The sequence below is a fragment of the Talpa europaea genome (genome assembly GCF_964194135.1).
Source record: "Talpa europaea genome assembly, chromosome: 2".
Lineage (NCBI taxonomy): Eukaryota > Metazoa > Chordata > Mammalia > Eulipotyphla > Talpidae > Talpa > Talpa europaea.
Genome location: NC_140068.1, coordinates 100,536,576 through 100,549,620, shown reverse-complemented (window position 1 = coordinate 100,549,620; position 13,045 = coordinate 100,536,576).

Here is a 13,045-nt window from a genome sequence, read left to right as displayed (position 1 = left end):
TTGACTGTGGAGTTCAAAGATTTTTTTCCCAATCAGTGGGGTGTCTCTCTCTGTTTTGGTTAATGTCTCCTTGCTGTGCAGAAGCTTTTCAGTTTGATGTAATCCCAGCTGTTTATGTTCCTTGACTTTCTTTGCCTTGGGTGATGAGTCTTTAAAGATGTTATTGCAATGTATGTTTTGTAGTGTTTTACCTGTATTTTCTTCTACATATGTTATGATTTCAAGTCTTATGTCCAGTTCTTTTATCCATTTTGTGTTGATTTTTGTGTCCAGTGAATGGTAGTGTTCTAGTTACATTTTTTTGCATGTGGAGGTCCAGTTTTCCCAGCACCGTTTATTGAACAAACTGTCCATGTTACATTGCATACTCTTTGCTCCTTTGTCAAAGATCAGTTGTCAATATAAGTTTGGTTTTATTTCTGTGCTCTCTATTTGGTTCTATTAGTCTGTACGTATGTTTTTGTTTCAATACTACACTGTTTTAATTATTATGGTTTTGCAGGATAGCTTGAAGTTTCGAAGTGTGATACTTCCTTTCTCCTTTGTTTTCATCAGTAGGGCTTTGGCTATTCCTGTTTCTTTTTTTTTTTTCTTTTTTTTTGTGGTTCCATATGAATTTCATAAGTACTTGTTCTATTTCTTTGAAGAATGTCATTGAGATTTTTATTGGAATAGCATTGAATCTGTATATTGCTTTTGGCAGGATGGTCATTTCAATAATGTTAATTCTTCCAATCCATGAGCAGGGGATGTCTTTCCATTTCTTTGTGTCTTCTTCTATTTATTTTAACAGTGTTTTATAATTTTCTTTTTTAAAAAGATTTATTTATTTATTATACAAGAACCTGGGCACAGGCTAGATGCGCAGGAGGGTGAGAGGATTCACTGGATACAGAGCGGGGAACAGAACAGGCATACTGACAAAATACACCGCTGAGGGGAACAGCGGGCAAAACAGAAGAGGTCTGTTGTGACATGTGGGACCCTCGCTGGCTGGCTGGGATAGAACCAGCGCTGCGGAGGCTGTGGACTGCTTCACAGCGCGGTGCTTAAACACCTGCACTACCAGAGGAGGTCCAAATTTTCATTGTATAGGTCTTTCACCTCTTCTGTTAGGTTTATTCCCAAGTGTTTGATTTTTTGTTTCAGTTGTAGAGGAATGGTTTTGATTTCTTTTTCTTCAGACTGATTGTGTATAGGAAGGCTACTGATTTTTGTGTGTTGATTTTGTATCCTGCTACTTTACTGAACTGATTGATTATTTTGAGTATTTTTTCTGTGGAGTTTTTAGGGTTCTGTATGTATATTATCATACCGTCTTTATTTTTTTTTTTAATGGACTTTTTTTTTTTTAAGATTTATTTATTCATTTATACAAGCACTGGGTACAGTCAGAAGCGTGGGAGGGTGAGAGAATTCACCAGAGCCAGAACGGGAGCAGAGCAGGCAGAAGGACCGAAGTACACTGCTGAGGGGAGCAGCGGGCGGCAGGAGAGGTCTGCGCACCATGTGGGACCCTCCTCCAGTGGCCAGGGAGCAGCCGGGGATCGAACCGGCGCTGCAGAGGCTGCGGGCAGCTTCGCAACCCAGTGCTCAACCGCTGCGCCACCGGGGAGGTCCCTATCATACCGTCTTTAAATAGCGATAGTTTTACTTCTTCCTTCCTTATCTGGATTCCTTGTATGTCTTTCTCTTGTCTTATTGCCCTGCCTAGGACCTCCAGTATTATTCTGAAGAGCAGTGGTGAGCGAGAACATCCTTATCTTGTTCCTGATCTTAAAGGAAAGGCCTTCTGCTTTCCACCATTGAGAATAATGTTGGCAGTGGGTTTGTCGTATATGGCTTTTATCATGTTTAGGTATGTTCCTTTTATGCCAAGAATTTCAAGGGCCTTCATCATAAATGGATGTTGGACTTTGTCGAATGCTTTCTCAACATCTATTGATATGATCATATGGTTTTTATTTTTCTTTTTGTTGGTGTATTGGATTACACTGATCGATATTCGTTTGTTGAACCATCCTTGTGCCCCTGGGAGAATCCCACTTGATCGTGGTGTACTAGCCCTTTGATGCATTGTTGGATTCTGTTAGCAAGGATTTTGTTGAGGATTTTTGCATCAGTGTTCATTAGGGAAATTGGCCTTTAATTTTCTTTTTTTATGCTGTCTTTGTTGGGTTTTGGTATTAGTGTAATGTTGGCTTTGTAGAACGTATTTGGTAGTAATCCTTCTTTTTCAATTTTTTTGAAATACTTTGTGTAGGGTAGGCACTAATTCACTGCTGAACATTTGGTAGAATTCATTTGTGAAGCCATGTGTGCCTAGGCTTTTGTTTTTGGGAGAGTGCTTTGATTACCCTCAATTTTGCTGCTTGTAATTGGTCTGTGTAGGTGTTCTATTTCTTCTTTGTCAAGCTTTAGAGATTATATCATTCTCGAATTTGTCCATCTCTTCTAGGTTGTTGAATTTGTTTGCATATAAGTGTTCATAGTGATTATTGCTGATTATTGCTTTGATTTCTACCGAGTCTGTTGTGATTTCTCCTCTTTCATTTATAATACTATTTATATGTGTTTTCTCCCAATTTTTTCTTTGTGAGCCCTGGTTAGAGGTTGTCTATTTTGTTTATTTTTTTCATTTTTTTAAAGATTTATTTATTCATGCATACAAGAACTGGGGTACAGTCCAGATGTGTGGGAGGGTGAGAATATTCACCAGAGAAAGAGCAGTGAATAGAACAGGCAGACTGATAAATACACTGCTGAGGAGAGCAGCGGGCGAGACAGGACAGGTCTGCTGTGCCATGTGGGATTCTCGCCACCAGCCGGGATCGAACCAATGCTGCAAATGCTGCAGACAGCTTCACAGTGCTACACTAAACAGCCCATGCCATCAGGGGAGGCCCTATTTTGCTTATGTATTTTTCAAAGAACCAAAATCTTTTGGTTTCATTGATCTTTTGGTTTGTTTTTTTAAATTTCTATTTCATTTATTGCTGCTTTGTGGTTTTTTTTTTTTTTTTTTTTAAGATTTATTTATATAAGCACTGGGTACAGGCAGAAACACGGGAAGGTGAGAGAATTCACCAGAACCAGATTGGGCAACAGAACAAGCAGACTTGACAAAGTACACTGCTGAGGGGAGCAGCGGGCACAGCAGGAAAGGTCTGTGTGCCATGTGGGACCCTGGCCTGGCGGCCAGGGATTCAACAGGTGCTGCAGAGGCTGTGGGCAGCTTCACAACCCAGCGCTCAACCACTGCACCACCAGGGGGGCCCTAGGGCTGCTTTGTTTTTTATTATTTCCTTTCTTCTACTGGCTTTAGGGATTTTTTGTTGTTGTTGTTCTTTTTCTAAGCTCAGATTTATTGTAAGAGAGGCTTTTTTTTTAAATAGATTTTTTTATTTATACAAGAGCTGGGGTACAGGTCAGAGGTGTGAGAGGGTGAGAGGATTCACCAGAGACAGAGTGGGGAGCAGAACAGGCAGACGACCGAAAGCACTGCTGAGGGGGAGGAGCGGGAGAGAGAGGAGAAGTCTGCCACACCATGTGGGAATCTCCCTGGCTGGCCAGGAATCAAACCCGTGCTGCAGACGCTGTGGACAGCTTCACAGCGCTGCGCTCAACCTGCTGCGCCACCGGGGAGGCCCTATAAGAGAGACCCTTGACAGCAAGAGAGGGCTAAGGGTAGAGCCTGGGGTTAAGGTGCTGGTTCTTTTTTATAGGACTTCTGGGGACTCTCCACCACTCTCAAAAGATCTCAGGGGCTTTTTCCTTATTTAAAGTTCTTTTCCACTGGCCCTGGCCCCTCCACCAGGAGGTGTGAGGCGACCACAAGTGCTATTCTTTCCCCACAGCTTTCTTGTCGTCGCAAGTTCATTCCTGCCAGCTCAGGAGCTGAGCTCATGCCTGCCGGTTCTGTGGATGTCAGCTTTTTCCTCATAGCCTTTGCCCATAAAACCCCTGCTCTTTCAACATCATCATGGAACCAAAGTGCAAGAGCAGTTAGATCCTGTAAGTGGAGTTGTGGGAATGTGACACATACACAAACACACACACATACACATAGAAGTTATGCATTCCACCCACCAGGAAACCCTACCTGGCCCCATGAGGAGCATTAGAGGTAATCAGTCTCCCCTTCCACCTTTTGGGATGGGCCTGACCTGTCTGGGCCCGGGGGGTCTTACTTTTTCCTGAGGAAGTCCCTTCTTCAGGACAGAAGGCACTTCTGTCCACCTCTCCCCAGAGTCCAGTCGGGGTCTGGTAGCAGTGGCCAACTGATCCACACTCCAGCAAGGAGGACCCATCAAATGAAGACTGCAGGCACCACCTCATTCTTTTCAAGGGAGCATTACCAGCCACCACCCTGATTCCAGGCTGGTAGCACAATGGGCCAGCACAGTTGGTTTTCTGGTCAGGCGTGGGGTAAATGATTTTCAGGCTTATCTGCCCTTCCACCATTAGGATTGCATGCCTGATGGTGGGCACCTGCATTTTGTTACATTATTATATTTACTTGTACATTGTTGTATTTACTTATATTGTTTACTTCTGTGTGCCATGGCTGCAGTATTTATATTGGCCAAGAGAAGCAGAAGCAAGAGGGAGAACCCAGAAAGCCGGTAAAGAGGAAAAAGTGAAGACCTGCCAGGGGCTGGGAGTCCTGCCAACCTCCTGGCCCCTCCAGTGCTCCTGCTGTGTACCTGGTAAAGTCCCAATAAAACCCTGAAAAAAGCCACTGAAGGCTCCAGGACCCTCCTTTACCTGTCTGCTCCAATCATAGAAAACCTGCTCTGTGCTTTTCCTGGCACTACATCAGGGAACCAAAATATTATGGTAGAATTCCGTTAGGGAACCAGCAGCACTTAAAGAGGAGAAGAAAAGGTCTTTATTTATGCCTGTGGGCCAAGAGGAGGTCTTTCTCCAAAGCCTGAGCCCCAAGCAGTTAGGCAACAGAGTACTTATTGCTTCAGAGGATACATTTGTACTTTAAAGCAAGGAGGGAATACAGAAGCAGATTCCTAAGCAGTTATCTGGGGTGCATGTGGGCACTGATTGATGATCAAAAATTAGTTCTGAAACAATGTAAAAGTAAAATCACATGATTGCATGATGTAATGATCTAATAACAATTTCTAATATAAATAAAATAATATATAAAAAATATATAATAAAATATATAATATAAATAAAATTTCTAATATAAATAAAATATAAATAAAAATTTCTTTATAAATAAAGCCTCACTGAGGCTATCAGTGGGAGATACTTGCACCCTATCAAGTGTCTGTGTCTCCTCATTCCCCCTCCCTTCATCCCTCCACTTCGCCGACACCGTCTGGTCCTTGCGGAAACCCGGCCTCGGTCGGAGTCCATCTGGACTCCAGCAGGTGCATAAGTCAGGTGTGTGGCCTTGAGAACATTATCCGTTATTCCCTGGTACTTTCAGTCTACATTGAGGCTTTGTCTCAACATAACCTCAGCTAAATAAACAGGTCAGCCTGACATTTTCTACCTCAAAAATAGTGGTATTCAAATCCTATGCTCCTCAGGTTGCTGGTTCCCAAAACCCAGTGTTCAATGGATTAACAAGTGGACTGGAGATGAAGTCTCTGATTCTTACACTGACGATAAAAATGGGATTTTCTACGTGGAGTCATCTGTCATTGTCACAGACAGCTCACTGAACAATGTGACCTGCTCCATCCAGAATCCCCTCTCTGGCCAGGAGATAGCATCAGCCATCATCCTCCCAGATCAGTGAGGCCCAGACCTCAAGGCAGAGTTGGAGGTGTAGTAAGGGCAGGGGTGCGGGGAGAAGAAGGGAGCCTTGGAAAGAGCAAGGCTTCTTTCAAGCCAGTCCTCACTGTGTCTTCACATCCCCTGTCAGAACCCTTCTTCCCCAGGATGTGTCCATGGAAGGCAGCCACGTTTGGGACAGTCCCTGTGCTGCTGCTTCTCCTTGCCAGGGTCAGCTACTGTAGGGTAAATGATTTTCAGGCTTTTCTGTCCTCCTGCCATTGGGATTGCCCTGCCTGATGGCAATCCTGCATTTTGTTACATTGTTATATTCAGTTATATTGTTTACTTCTGTGGGCCATGGCTGCAGGATTTTGTATTAGCCAAGAGAAGCAGAGGCAGGAGAGGACACTAGAGAGCCAAGTAAAGAGTGATGATTCGCAGGGGGCTGGGAGATCTGCCAGCCTCCTGGCTCTACAGCACCCCTGCCTGCTGTGTACCTGGTTGCTGCAGTACATGTAAAAGCTCAATAAAAGCCTGAGAAGCCCACCAAGGGCTCCAGGACTCTCCTTTACCCATCTGGTCTGTTCAGATCCTAAAGAACCAGCTCTGTCCCTTCCTGCCACTACAGATACACTGGCTGGAGACAACATCACACCAGAGAGAGAGCATAATGAAAATGAAGAAGGAATCAGAGGAAAAAGATCAGATGAAGAGTGAAAAAAAAAAAGAGAGAGAGAGGTAAATTTGGGAAATGGGGCAAATCAGAGGTTCATGAAAAAGTTCGGGATACAGGTTGTATAGTGTGGATGGGGAAATTGAAAGTTGCCAAAGGACCCGTAGGAAACAGGGGGTCAATAATTCTGCAGAACTAGGAGTTCTATGGGAGGAGAAGCAAGTGTATGTGTGTGGCGGGGATAGGAAAGGGGAAGTGATTTTGGACAGTGGTCATGATTTTTCAAAGTGGGGCCCCTAAGACTACACTGTGCTCTTCCAGACCTCTGTACCCCAACCTGTGTAGCTGTTTCTCTGTGGAAATGTAATTTCATATCTTCTATTTGTTCAACATTAATAACCTGCGAAAAACCTAAGAAGTGGTATACTCCCATGACACTTGGCACTCCTTCCTCTGTGGTCCCTTAGCACCTTGTCAAGCAGCCATCCCAGTGTGGGTGGGTTCATTGTCAGTTACCCAGACAATAATAGAATCAGGAGTCCTCAGTGGATTTTCAGTTCTTTAATGCTGAGATGGGACCATACACACAGGCAGGCAGAGCAAAAGAAACTCAAACACAGAAAGGCAGAATAGCAACTCCCTGCCCAGCATCCTTTACACTGTTAAGTACCCACAGCCATATAACTGATACATTGTTGTGAGTTCAAGGCCTATTTGTTGTTTGCTAGACTTCCCAATGGTGGGAAAATGTAGCATTTCAAGGCACGGTCTGTCCTTTGAAAAACAAAAACAAACACAAACAAAAAAAAAATAGCCTATTTACTCATTTTCTTTACAATGCACCCCATAAGGTTGTTTTTTTTTTCCAGACAATCTGTCAATTTTCTGAAATTTCCATTGGTGAAGAGTGTAGGACACTGTGCCCATAACTTGCACAAGCAATACAACAAACTGTAACAGAATGCAACTAAGTGCAGCCCATATGCTTTACTTATTTATTTATTTACAAGATTTATTTATTTATTTATTTATTTATCTATCTATCTATTTATTTATTTATTTATTTATACAAGCACTGGGTACAGTCAGAAGCATGGGAGGGTGAGAGAATTCACCAGAGCCAGGGCGGGGAGCAGAGCAGGCAGAAGGACTGAAGTACACTGCTGAGGGGAGCAGCGGGCGGCAGAAGAGGTCTGCGCACCATGTGGGACCCTCCTCTGGTGGCCTGGGAGCAACCAGGTATCGAACCGGTGCTGCAGAGGCTGCGGGCAGCTTCGCAACCCAGCGCTCAACCGCTGCGCCACCGGGGAGGCCCAGTCCATATGCTTTAATATGCGTCCATAGGAAAGGTACAGCTTTTTTCACATCTTCAAAAGATAGTCACTGGTTGACAAAATATCATCAATATAATGGTACAAATACACTGAGGATGGCCGCTCTCACAGGACCAAACTGCTGCTACCAGCCCATGGCACACAGTAGGGCTATGCAAGTGTCCCTGAGGAAGCATAATGACTGTCCGCTGCTGGCCTTCCCACTTGAAAGCAACTGGTCTTGACTCGCTGGTGCTATAGCTACAGAAAAAGAAAGTGTTAGCTAGATCAGCTACAAAGTGATACATGCCCAGATCCAGGTTCAGATAATCTGTCAAGTCTTCCACTATGGGGCTGCTGCATGCAAGGCAGGGAACCACTTTTTTTTTTTTTTTCTGCCTTTTGGATCAAATATTTTATTATTATTTTTTAAATAATAAATTTTATTTTTATATTCCCCATACAATTGCAGCCCCCCCATTCTGACCCCAATCCCTCCCCTCCCGCCCCCGCCCCCCTAAAAATGTCTCTGGTTCATAGTTTTTTGTTGATTTTGATTTTCACTTTCTTATAGTTATTCATTTTCCTGGTCCCTTATTTAAGTTTTCTAGATTCCTGCTATGAGTGAGACCAGCCTGTATTTTTCTTTTTCTTTTTGGCTTATGTCGCTGAGCATGATCCCTTCCAGCGCCATCCATGTTGCTGCAGATTGCATGTGTTTATCTTTTTTGAATGCTGAGTAATATTCCATGGTATATATGTACCACATCTTCTTGATCCGGTCATCTATTTTTGGGCATTTGGGTTGTTTCCAAAGCTTAGCTATTGTAAACAGTGCTGCTATAAACATAGGGGTGCAGGTGTTCTTTGGAATTGATGTTTCTGTGTCCTTTGGGTAAATACCTAGGACTGGAATTGCTGGATCATATGGAAGCTCTATGTTTAGTAGGTCCAGAAATCTCCACACAGCTCTCCACAGTGGTTGGACCAGTTTGCACTCCCACCAACAGTGCAGAAGAGTTCCTTTTTCTCCACACCCTTGCCAACATTTGTTGTTGCTGGTTTTTTTAATATGTGCCATTCTCACTGGTGTAAGATGGTATCTCATGGTAGTTTTGATTTGCATTTCCCTGATGACAAGTGATGTTGAACATTTTTTCATATGCCTGTTGGCCATTTGCATTTCCTCTTCAGAGAAGTTTCTTTTTAGCTCTTCTGCCCATTTTTTGACTGGATTATTTTCTTTGTTGTTGTTGAGTCTCATCAGCTCTTTGTAGATTTTTGTGATCAGTCCTTTATCATTAGTGTTGGGTGCAAAAATGTTCTCCCAGTTGGTGGGGTCTCTCTTTGTTTTTGTTATTGTCTCTTTTGCTGTGCAGAAGCTCTTTAATTTGATATAGTCCCAGCTGTTTATCTTTGCCTTCACTATCACTGCTTTGGGTGATGTGTCTGTAAAGATGTCTTTGATGTGCAGATCACGTAGTGTTTCGCCTATATTTCCTTCTATGTATTTTATGGTTTCAGGTCTTATGTCTAGTTTTTTTTTTTAAATAATAAATTTTATTTTTATATTCCCCCATACAACTGCACATGCCCCATTCTGACCCCAATCCCTCCCCTCCCGGACCCCACCCCCCAAAAAGTGTCTCTGGTTCATAGTTTTTTGTTGATTTTGATTTTCACTTTCTTATAGTTATTCATTTTCCTGATCCCTTATTTAAGTTTTCTAGATTCCTGCTATGAGTGAGACCATCCGGTATTTTTCTTTTTCTTTTTGTCTTATTTCGCTGAGCATGATCCCTTCCAGCGCCATCCATGTTGCTGCAAATTGCATGTGTTTATCTTTTTTGAATGCTGAGTAATATTCCATGATATATATGTACCACATCTTCTTGATCCAGTCATCTATTTTTGGGCATTTGGGCTGTTTCCAAAGCTTAGCTATTGTAAATAGTGCTGCTATAAACATAGGGGTGCAGGTGTTCTTTGGAATTGATGTTTCTGTGTCCTTTGGGTAAATACCTAGGACTGGAATTGCTGGATCATATGGAAGCTCTATGTTTAGTAGGTCCAGAAATCTCCACACAGCTCTCCATAGTGCTTGGACCAGTTTGCATTCCCACCAACAGTGCAGAAGAGTTCCTTTTTCTCCACGCCCTTGCCAACATTTGTTGTTGCTAGTTTTTTTAATATGTGCCATTCTCACTGGTGTAAGATGGTATCTCATGGTAGTTTTGATTTGCATTTCCCTGATTACAAGTGACGTTGAACATTTTTTTTTTTCCATATGTCTGTTGGCCATTTGCATTTCCTCTTCAGAGAAGTTTCTTTTTAGCTCTTCTGCCCATTTTTTGACTGGGTTATTTTCTTTGTTGTTGTTGAGTCTCATCAGCTCTTTGCAGATTTTTGTGATCAGTCCTTTATCATTAGTGTTGGGTGCAAAAATGTTCTCCCAGTTGGTGGGGTTTCTCTTTGTTTTTGCTATTGTCTCTTTTGCTGTGCAGAAGCTCTTTAATTTGATGTAGTCCCAGCTGTTTATCTTTGCCTTCACTATCACTGCTTTGGGTGATGTGTCTGTAAAGATTTCTTTGATATGCAGATCACGTAGTGTTTCGCCTATATTTCCTTCTATGTATTTTATGGTTTCAGGTCTTATGTCTAGTTCTTTAATCCATTTTGAGTTGATTTTTGTGTATGGTGTGAGGTAGTGGTCAAGCTTCATTCTTTTGCATGTAGTGACCCAGTTTTCCCAGCACCATTTATTGAACAAACTTTCTTTGCTCCAATGCATAGTCTTTGCTCCTTTGTCAAAGATTAGTTGACCATAAATCTGTGCGTTTATTTCTGGATTTTCTATTCGATTCCATTGGTCTGTATGTCTGTTCTTGTTCCAATACCATGCAGTTTTGATGATTATGGCTTTGTAGTATAGTTTGAAGTCTGGGAGTGTGATGCCTCCATTCCCTTCTTTTTTTTTTTCAGGAGAGCTTTGGCTATTCGGGTTTTTTTGTGATTCCATATGAATCAGGGTCCTGTGATAAGCAACTTGCTATGTTTCTTTCTTTTCTTTTCTTTCTTTCTTTCTTTCTTTCTTTCTTTCTTTCTTTCTTTCTTTCTTTCTTTCTTTCTTTCTTTCTTTCTTTCTTTCTTTCTTTCTTTCTTTCTTTCTTTCTTTCTTTCTTTCTTTCTTTCTTTCTTTCTTCTTTCGCTTTCTTGCTTTCTCTCTTTCTCTCTCTCTCTTTCTTTCTTTCTCTCTTTCTCTCTCTCTCTCTCTCTCTCCCCCTCTCTCCCTCCCTCCCTCCCTCCCTTCCTTCCTTCCTTCCTTCCTTCTTTTTAGATTTATTTATTCATTTACACAAGAACCGGAGTACAGGCCAGATGCAGAGGAGGGTGAGAGGATTCACCAGAGACAGAGCGGGGAACAGAACCGGCAGACTGATGAAATACACTGCTGAGGGGAGCAGCGGGTGAGTCAGGAGAGGTCTGCTTCGCCATGTGGGATTCTCGCCTGCCGGCCCATATCAAGCCAGTGCTACAGGGGCTGCGGACAGCTCAACTGCCTGCGCCACCAGGGGAGGACCCTGCTATATTTCTTAAACTGTAACTCATGTTAAACCATTACAATGTCATCACGCCCAGCACAAGCTAAAATGCGTGTAATTCCATAAAGTCCTTGAAGGGGCACTCAGGCGTTAGATGTAGATCTGTTGATCAAGTACAGGTACAATAAACCTGCTTTTTGTTAGCCTTAATGTCGTGGTTTCCTTATGCCACATAACATTACTCCTGCAATAAATGTAGATACTGCCATTGGTTAGGCATATCGATGGAATTGGGAATAAGGGGATACAATGAACTGAGGAAATTATGGGAAAGGACAGAACAAAACTTCAAAGCCATTAAAGGAAATCAGAATTTCATGCTGCAAATCATCCTCTTAAAGGAGTGGTGTGGGGCAAGTAAAAGGGGAAAGCATCAGGTTTTTCTGCCCTCCCACCATGCATGCGTACTCGGCCAAGGTGCAGAAGATGGCGTGGTGTGGGGCGACATGGCATGGAGTGTGGAGGAGTATGGTAGAGCGTGGCGGAGTGTGGCGGACCCTGGTGTCAAACAGCGGAGAACATGTAAACACCAACAAGGCTGCTTGAACCAGTAATGAACCTATCCAGTTGCATGGTTGCGTTACATTTGGTATAGATGTCAGGATAGTTCGACTCAGATGGGTATGGAACCCTTTGAAACCTGGGGAGGGACTGAGGGTGGCCATCATCCTCTCCCAAGGGGCACCTCCCCACCAATGGTCAGAGGCAGATGGATCCCCAGTGCAGTTGGAACAGGCCCTATACAAAATAGAAGACACCCTGGAGAGATACAGTGCCCGTGAGGCAGCAGGGGCTGTGGAATGGGTGTTTCTCACAGCTCTGTAGAGTCTAGGCAGAAAGAGCAACTATGGGATGAGATGCAGAAACTGCAACAGCGTTTGAGGATTCTGGAGGAAGAAGTTCAGAGAAACCAACCCACCATTCTGAAGATGTCAGAGTCCTTCTCAAGAGAGGAGAGGGAGGCTGGCCCTTTGCCCGAGTCTCAGCCGGTAGTGGCAAACCAACCTGCAACTCCAGATATCCTGGACTCCTCTGGAGAGAAGGAAGAGGCTGGCCCCATGCTACGGGCCTGTGTGGTGATGAGTCAGAAATGATGCGACAGCAGCCTATGGCCCGAGGGGGTGAGGCTGCTGGACCACCACAAAGGACAGAATTTACTGTGTACCAAACATACACCCAGGCGAAACTGGTGGGCTTGGGCAAACAGTTCCGGCAAAAACCAGGGGAGCACTTGGCAGCCTGGCTGCTGCGTTTATGGGCCTGGGGGTGGATGGGATTATTTGTATGGCACAAGAGATGGAGAGACTGGCCTCAATGACTTTCCACCCATCCTTGAGACAGAGGCTTCAGAACAGCCAGCGGTATGGCCAGGGCGATCACACCCTGCTGGAATGGATAATGGCTGCTGCCATATGGAGAGCATGAGCTGATGCAGGAGATGTGCCTGAGACAGTGAGCAGATGGCAGACATACGCTGAGCTGGTGTAGGTACTTTGGGAATAGGGGATATGGCAGGCCATGTTCAATGTGAGTACTTGGGGTCCTGACGATGAGCGTTTCACAGAAGGCATGAGAGATTTGGTATTAAAGAGTGCCCCCTCATCCTCATTTGGATCCCTTAGGGCAGTTCTAGAACCCCATGTGGGACATCAAATACACGAAGTCACAATAATGATAGCTAGCTTGGATGAAGTCAAGAGCCTCACTCTCAA